At 44.5% G+C, this 8,902-nt stretch overlaps 1 long non-coding RNA gene across 1 annotated transcript; it reads right to left on the reverse strand.

Annotated features, from left to right (window-relative positions):
* Positions 1-1,705: 1,705 nt before the first annotated feature.
* LOC137151293 (uncharacterized) lies at positions 1,706-8,647 on the reverse strand. Its single transcript, XR_010919235.1, has 3 exons — positions 8,514-8,647; positions 2,489-2,577; positions 1,706-1,867 (listed from the first exon to the last, which is right to left on the reverse strand). It is a non-coding gene; the product is annotated as an uncharacterized lncRNA (long non-coding RNA).
* Positions 8,648-8,902: the final 255 nt, after the last annotated feature.

Raw genomic sequence — 8,902 nt, forward strand, 5'->3', positions numbered from 1 at the left:
GTGACAAACTACCTCATTTAAACAGTCCCTTTCCATTAAAGCCATGCTGATTTTGTCAAAAGACAAAAGGCTATTTTTCTGTAAGGAGTGACCACTGCAAATAAAAATCGGTTATAAGTAATCTGAAAATTAGTTACTATCAAGTTATGATCATGTTCATTTTGGAAAGCTGTATTTCTCTGCCACACTGTAGATTCAGTATCAAAAGTAGTCTGTGTGCTTTAACTTTTAAAAGCATGAGATATTTGCTGTAGCCAATAATATCTACTTTAAGAGAAACATCATTTTCTTTCTAACCAGAATTCCCTGAAATGCACAACTGAGGATAAGAAAACTTAAAGCAGTGGTTTGGGGGATTTGTAGAAATGGAAAACTGGTGGGAGATTAAAAGAGTTTTTTAAAGATGGAAAATGTTGATCTACAATAATTAGTGGTGCATAAGGAGACTTCAAAGTTTGAGTACAGGCAGAAAGCAAATAGTGCACATCGGGAAATATGTTTCTCATGTCACAATGAGAAAAAACATTTGAACATTTATCAAAGTACAAGTTAAATACCAAAAAAACAAACAAAAAACCAACTTGCCTTTGAGAAGGACCTTCCCCACAAAGAAGTCAATTTCCATCCTCTCTGAGTACACGCTAAAGTGCCCTAATCCCCAGTTTGTGATATCGTTATCTCTTACTGTGGACTGATTGTGAGACCAAAGCAAGAGATTATGGGCGCTTTGTGTGAATAAAGCAAAGATGGGTTCTTTTTAAGATTTACTTATTTACATGAAGACCGGTCACCCCCTATGCATATTAAAGCTGGGCTTGATCCCCATCCCCTCCAACCCTTCCTAAAATAGTCACCACAGAATGCACTGTCTTTGTACGTACAAGTCTCATGTTGCCTGTAAGCTGCTGGCCCCAGGTCCCATATACTCTCTGTCATTAATATCAGCTAAAGGATTTCTCCTTTAGTTCAAGTGATTGAGGGCTGTGGTTCGGGAGCTCAAAGACCAAGGTTCTAGTCCTCATTCCCAGCAGGTGTGTGCAATTCATGTTATAATGGTTTCTTTTGCCAGCTGAACTGACTTGTTAGAGCCTGAGCTACTGTGAACCTCAAAGGTTTGGGACAAGTTTTGATAGGTCAGGAGGGACCATTAAATCTAGTTGGACTTCCTGTTTGTCCATCTGGGGGTAATGGAACATACTGCCTGTGACTGATTGAGTATGTGATATTACCCTCTAGCACCAAGCCCACAAAGAGGACAAAAGGGCAATTTACTATCATTTATGTGCATATGTGGGTCTTATGTGCAGCAGAAGATTTCATTACATCCAGGACAGATCCATTGCCCAGAATACATGGCATTATGCCAGGCTAAGCCTAGGTGCTTATCTGTCAAGTAATGAGGCTACAGCAGTACCAGGCATCCCCCTATGCCCCTTTACTGGGCAGTGGGAGCAAAAAGGTGGCATCAGTCAACTGGTATTGCCAGGGTGGGCGGGGCAGATGGAGCAATTACTGATTGAGCACTGTATCTCGATGGCTCCTGCCAAAGAAAGATCCCATGGAAAGCCAATGGGAATTAAAGCTCTGCCACTGTCAGAAATTCAAAAGGAGGGCAGTGGCAGTCATACCATCTGGCCTCACTTGGGGCAATTTTACGCACAGCCCACAGAGAGATGTAATTTAAAGCTCCTTGTGGCCTGTGTCAGCTTTACTGTTTCTGGTCTACGGTGCATAACAAACAACGGGCAACAATGAGATGCTGCCAAAAGTTTAATGCCAGTTACAGACCCTCTTGACTCTTCCCCGCCTGCATTTGTGAGCCTTCCAGTCACATCTTTTTCCCCTCAGGCAATTTAGATGGGGCCAGCTGCAGATAGAAGGAGAAAACAGTTAGTTTAATTATGTTGAATTTCAAACTCTTGTGATGGTGCTCAGAGCTCGGGTTAGAGCTTATTGACTTATCAGAGCTTGCGAACTATTCAAATAATGGTCTGTTTGTGGACAGTGCAGTAGGAGAAACAAAGCAATCTTCTCACTTAGTGCATTAGGTCCCATTCTTTACTACCCCTTCCTTGCCTGTAGTGGTGTAAGGGAGGGGTAGAGGTAAGTCTGAGATACTACTCTTGTGATTGAGCAGCATTTTACAGCTGCTTTGCATTAGTCTAAATGAGAGCATGAGGTGCAGGGCAATGGCCAATCAAACCCAGTAGTCGCAGGAAGGATGGTCTAGAACTAAGGTGCTAGCCTGGGATTTGAGAATGTCCTGCTCCTCCGTCAACTGTGAGACACATTGGCCAAGTCACTTAGTCTCTGTTCCCCAGTTGCACAATGAGAATAATAAGCACTTTCCTACATACATAACTAGATCAAAGACTTTAAGGTGGTCAGATGCTATGGTAATGGGGACGATAGCAGCAGCAGCACCTTACCAACCTGGCTTCAGGCTAGCCACAACCTCATTTTCCCTTTCAATTTCAGAGACAATCACCTGCCCACATTTTCCCAACCTTCCCACGAAGGACCCACTGCCACATCCAGAGTCTTTCAGCCCCTTGCTCCAGGGCACCATTGTATTAACTGAAACAAACATAAAACATACAGTCAGTGCAGGCTGTCAGGACCCACAGACCTTTCACTCTTTTCTCATCTGCTAGGTTAGTCACAGGAGCCATCCCCCTTTCAACTGGGGCTTTTCAGCCCTTTATAGAGAACTCCAGTTCCTCTTCTCAGATGGGTCTGATAAATTGAACAGGGCTGGCTAGCCCCAGGTTCCTTGGTCCTTAAAGGGGCAGACCACACCCTACTACAGAAGCAATAACTGTCTTAGGGCATGTCTACACTACAAAGTTAAATCAACTTAATTTAAGTTGACATCCAGCCGCTGCAGTAATTTAAGTCAGCCGGGTGTGTCCCCACACACTCATTGTGTTGGTGAGTGCGTCCTCACTAGCAGTGCTTGCATTGATGCAGAGAGCAGTGCACTGTGGGTAGCTATCCCACAGTGCAACTAGCTGCAGTGGGTTTTGGGAAGGGATTGCAAAGACTCATGGGACCAAAACATTGTCGCGGGGGGGATGGGAACATGGCTTCGGCCTCCCATGATGGTTTCCTCCCTCCCTACCCTGATATCAATGGCAAACAACCCATACTTTTTCACATCTTTTTTTTGAATGCCTGGTTAGCCGCACCTACCTTATAGCCTGAGAAGCATGGAGCCTGCTCAGCTGTGCACTCTTGTTGTGAGCATTACAAACACCTCGCGCCTTATCCTGCAGTATTTCCAGAGCCGAGACAGGAGCTGACACGTGGAACATTGTGATGTCCTTCAAGCAGCCCTGCTGCAAGCCATAGAATGAAATCATTCCCGGTTGCTGTTGGAAATCACATAGCAGCTGAACAGGGTGGAGTGCCGGTTCTGGTGCTGGGAAGCGAGCACTGACTAGTGGCATTGCCTTGTTATGCATGATGAGCAGTGGCTGCAGAACTTGTCGAATATGGAAACCACTTTCCAGGAACTTTGTGCAGAGCTGTCCCCAGCCCTGAAGTGAAGCAACACTAAAATGAGAGCTGCTTTGACGGTGGAGAAGCGAGTGGCAATCACTCTGTGGAAGCTTGCAATGCCAGGCTGCTACAGTCATTGGGGAATCAATTCAGAGTTGGTAAATCCACTGTGGTAGCTGTTGTGATTCAAGTGTGCAGGGCCTTTAACTGACTTCTGCGAAGAAAGGTAGTGATTCTGGGCAACGTGCTGGACACAGTGGATGGTTTTGCTGCAATGGGGTTCCCTACCTGCATTGGGGCGATAGATGGCACGTATATCCCTATTTTGGCAAAGAGCACATAAACCGAAAGGGATACTTTTCAATGGTGTTGCAAGCACTGGTGGATCACAGGGGGCGTTTCACCGACATCAATGTGGGAGGGTCAGGAAAGGTGCATGATGCACGCATCCTTAGGCACACAAGTCTGTTCAGAAAGCTGCAAGCAGGGACTTTCTTACCAGACTGCAAAATAACCACTGATGATGTTGAAATGCCAGTAGTGACCCTGAGACACCCAGCCTACCCCTTGCTCCCATAATTCATGAAGCAGTACACCAGTCACCTGGACAGCAGCAAGGAGCGGTTCAAGAACAGGCTGAGCAAGTGCAGAATGGTGGTGTAATTGTGCCTTTGGATGTTTCAAGGGTCGCTGGTGCAGCTTGTGTACAATATACCCATTGTTAGCACTGCATGCTGTGTGCTCCATGACATCTGTGTGTCAAAGGGAGAGAAGTTTCTGCAGGGGTGGGGTGTGGAAGCGGAGAGGCTATCTGCTCATTTTGAGCAACCAGATACCAGGGCAATAAGAAGAGCTCAGCAAGGAGCACTGCATCTCCGGGAGGCTTTAAAAACCCGTTCAAGTAATGAGCCACAGTAATGTGCACGGCTTATCTGTGTTGTGCCTTGCCGTACCTTCCCCTCCATTGCATCAGTTTCCCTGTGCCTCCTCTTTGCCAGTCCAAGCCCACATGATTGGAATAAAGAAAGAGTATTTCATTCACGAAATGCTGAATTTTATTGCACAAACAAAGAATCTGAAAGAACAGGAAAATAATTTAACCTTGGCAAACTGTGTGATAAAATTGGGAGAGGAGAAAAGAAAAATGCAGCTTGTCTGCGAAAGCGCAGAAGTCTTGTTCTTCGAATGGCCGCTTTTTGTTCTTAGCACCCACCCCCAGTGTTGAGTAGAAGAGATACTGCTCCTTCCCCGCCCTGCCTCCTGGAGCGTCTGGGGGAGAGGGATTGGGAACAGGGCGATGTTTGCAGGCCTTTCTGCAGGGGCTGCAGACGGACTCTAGCCTCAAACTGTTTTTCTTGAAGCTCAACCAGATGCCTCAACATGTCTGATTGGTCCTTCATAATCCACAGCATCTCATCCTGTGTGGCATGCTCATGCTCCTGGGATGCTCTCCATGTCCAGTTTTTCAGACAATGAAATCCTCCAGGCTCTTAGCTCCATGTCAGCTGTCACAAAGGCGTTCATTATCTCATTGAACATGTCATCACACATTCTCTTTTCCTTTTTCTAACCTGCAACAGCCTCTCCTCCGGTGTGGAAGATGTTTGGAAGCCATGCAGTGTCAGTGCATACACTGGGTCTAGTGCAAGGTTGCTATTTAAAAACACTCCCCTTATTACACTCAAGTGCAAGCGAGAACATAATCAGAATTCCTAGCTATTCATGTGGCACTGCTGCGTGTCCATGGTCTAGACCTTCCTCACCATGCCCTGCACAACCTTTTCACAGATGTCTACGCTTCTTTGGCTGGATTGGAGCTGTGTCTGTGTCGACTTTTCTCCCCACAGACATAAAAGATCCACCATCTCCTGTGTATGCCAGTCTGGGAAGCATTTGGGGCAATGAATCGCCATGATCAGTTGCGCTGATGAGCTCTCCACGCTGATCAAACAGGAAATGGGAATTCAAAAGTTCCCAGGGCTTTAACGGGGAGGGGCTGTTTTCTGTGTACCTGGCTGCTGTGCAGTGGAGTGGTCACAGCGGAGCATTGTGGGACACCTCCTGGAAGCCAGTTCAGCCAACTTAAACAATGCTGCATCCACACTGCCTCTCTTTCGACCTATCAACATCAATTTAAGCGCTACGCCTCTCGCGGAGGTGGAGTAATTAAATCGACGTTCCAGGAAAGTTAGATTGGCGGAAGGGACCTGGTAGTGTAGACACATACATTCTTAGGTCGATGTAAGGAGGCTTCTGTCAACCTAAGCTATAGTGTAGACCAGATACATAGCAATGAATATTTCAAACAGCTCTTTAAAGATCTTTTATCAATATTCATTACCTCTGTTAGAGCCCTAAAAGAACCTCGAAAATGGAGACACAGAATTTAAACTAAACTGCCTTGCACATGCTAAGTGTCCCTTGCAAGCAACAAATGCTACATCTCTGATCTTTCACCTTTTTCAAGGCTGAGACTTAACAAAGAAAGGTGAAAAATACAGACAAAAACCAGAAAAACCCAATCTTCTCTGTCCTCCCAAAATGAGTGGGATTGATTTAAATGCCTAGGAGAAAGATTTTTTCCATGAAGCGCTGTATAAACAAACCCCACAAAAGTTCAGTCAACTATTTCCCTTTGTAAAACTACCTAGATGTAAAGGAGCGAGCAGTGGAGCAATCATGATTGCAACTCATTTTTGTTGAACAACGGAAGAAACTCAACTAAAGCTAGCAGTGCATGTCTTGGCACTTAGTTACAGTTGGCCTAAACGACCTCTGCTTACTCACCCTCGTTTCAGGCAATGTTTCCAAAATGTTTCTCTGGAATCTGTTCCTTGTGTCTGCAGAAGCTATTTATAATCTACAACACATATTTTTGGATTAAACCCATCTAGGTGGCTCCTTGCCACTGGAGCAAAGGGGTTTAAATGAATTACAAAAATGTGTATGAAGTATTGCACTTGGGATAAGGGACTTCCAAGGAGAGTGGCTCAGCCATGTGCAGAGATTGGTCAGCCCTGCTGTGAGCGGGCACAGCTCCGCTAAAACCAATGAACTCTGGCTGATGGGTTCATATGGATTCTGTTCCCGTAAGTGCCCTGCCTCCTTGGTGAGGGATCTCTGCAGAAGAGCTTCTTTCAGATACATAAGAGCAGCCAGACGGCAGCTCAGAATGTTTTGTCTGTTGCCTATTTAGAACCTGTCCTGGATTTAAGCAAGCTGTCCATAGCTTTCAGCAATGCCTGCTCCTGTCCCCCAAAAAGGAACCTGTTAGAAATGCTCCCACTTGTTGTCTTCTCATCTTATACTTAGGCTGTAAACTCTTTGGGGTAAAGCTTTCATACAGTGCTTAGCATAATGGGGCCCTGGCCTCTGGAATCTATCAAGATACAAATAAAAATAATAGTAGATTCCACCCTTCTGCAACTAAGTTGAGCAAGAGGGATCGCTATTATCAACTAAAGGTGTGTAGAAGGTGCCATTAATGTCATGTTATGATAAAGGTGTGTCAACAGTTGGAGAACTGATGTATATATTCATTGTGTACAGGCCTTTAATTACAGCGGGGTTACTGCAGATTTACACCAATATAAGTGAAATCAGAATCTGGCCTTATAATGCATACACTGCAAATATAACTTGCCAGTTCACAAATAAATGTGTTTATAAATGTGCAAAGACTGCAAAGACTGCTTTTAGGTATCCACACCTAACCTACAAAGTATGGCACATAGGGTGGCAAATCTACCTTGTCTGTTATGGAAGAGCTTTGCTTCCCAAAGGGTGCAGTCTAGTCAAGAATCCTATCAGTTGCTCATTGTCCTCATGGCAAATCTGAAATCATCGTACTACACATAGGGAGGCAGTGTTTCTTATTGGAAAAGCATTGGACTAGGACTCAGTCCATTGGACTGGCTTACTAGGTGATGGTGGGCAAGTCAATGCCCTGCCCCAGGCCTCGATTTCCCCATCAGTAAAAAGATGTTAATGATGTTGCCCTCCTTTGTAAAACACTTTGAGGTCTACTGATGAAAAGTGCTGAATGAGAGCTAGATATTATTATTACGTTTCAGACAGACTGTTCTAACCCTGTGTTTTATTGCAAAATGTGTTACTTTCTGCGGTGGAGCATTTGCAACAGTGATATGCAAACTACACTCTGTTATTTGAGTAGCTGGCAAACTGTGGTATTCACAGCATTAGCTTCAGTATCTCCTAGTCCCATTCATGTTATATTTATACTGCAACCGAGAGATTTCCTAAAATTCCCAGAAAGAAGCAACACAGAAAGTCACATTACTAATGAGGTGACAACATACGGGGTTATATCTTGCTCCTGTTGAAGCCAATGACAAAACTCCCTCTCTGACTTCAACCAAAGCAGGATTGGGTTTACAGTCTTATTATTTTCAACAAGACAGGTTGTCAAGTTAACAATAGAACTTTTTCAGACTGTAAAGAGAGAATGTGTTACTCTATAACTAACATCTTCAATTTTAGAGACATTTTTGCCATTTTGCTCATAGTTCTCAGGAGAGAAGGTGAAAAATAAGCATATGTGCCAGCCACACTGCTTTTTGTTATATTCTCACACTTATTAGCTGGCATGCAGCCTTTTTCCCTTTTCTCTGCTGGCTGCCCAATCTGCATGCAGTAATTTGGATGAGAAAACACAGGGGTTGCATAATTTAAAGAGCAGCTATGTCAGTCAGTTCTCTTGTTTCAGTTACATGAAAACATTCATGATTATTCATACACACAGAGCAACCACATATTTCCAGCTTGAGTGATTTGTTTTAGATTAAGGGCAGCAACAAAACAAGACTGAATAAAACTAAAATCCCGCAGGAGAGCACATTGTGCAGAGAACACGTGCTGTATCAACTTAGTTTCAAAATGGCACAATACCTTTGTAGACTCCCTAAAAATGTCAAGGTGTCATCTGTAAAAATCAAAGTTACATCAGTAACACAGCTACACAAAAATCAAGTTATTGTTAGGGGTTGGGTTACCTGTTATTTCAGGTCGGGTACAACCCCCGCCTTATATTCAGGATAAATGTAAAGAAGCCATTGCAAGCAGGTAGCCGAAACAGTTAAGCAGCCTCCACCACAAATACAGGCCCATGTCTCCAGCCAAAACAAAGGTACACCCAAGGCCACTCAGGAATTTTAACTGTGTGGGCAATGTATCATGATCAGTGAACTGGAGTCAGCTGGACCAGGGCCAGGCAGGGCCATTACTGAGGAGACAGCCGGGGAACAGATAGAGGTGGAGTTAGGCTGGAAGCAACTCAACTACATAGATGGAGCAGTCCACAGGGTTTAATAAATTCAACTTAACCTGCTTTATTCTTTCCTAATGAAACACGCAGGGACTCGGCTGGGCGTTGCTTGGGTAA

The sequence above is a fragment of the Emydura macquarii genome, unplaced genomic scaffold (assembly GCF_026122565.2).
Source record: "Emydura macquarii macquarii isolate MOO-44397 ecotype Brisbane River unplaced genomic scaffold, CSIRO-AGI_Emac_v2 contig_1045, whole genome shotgun sequence".
Lineage (NCBI taxonomy): Eukaryota > Metazoa > Chordata > Testudines > Chelidae > Emydura > Emydura macquarii.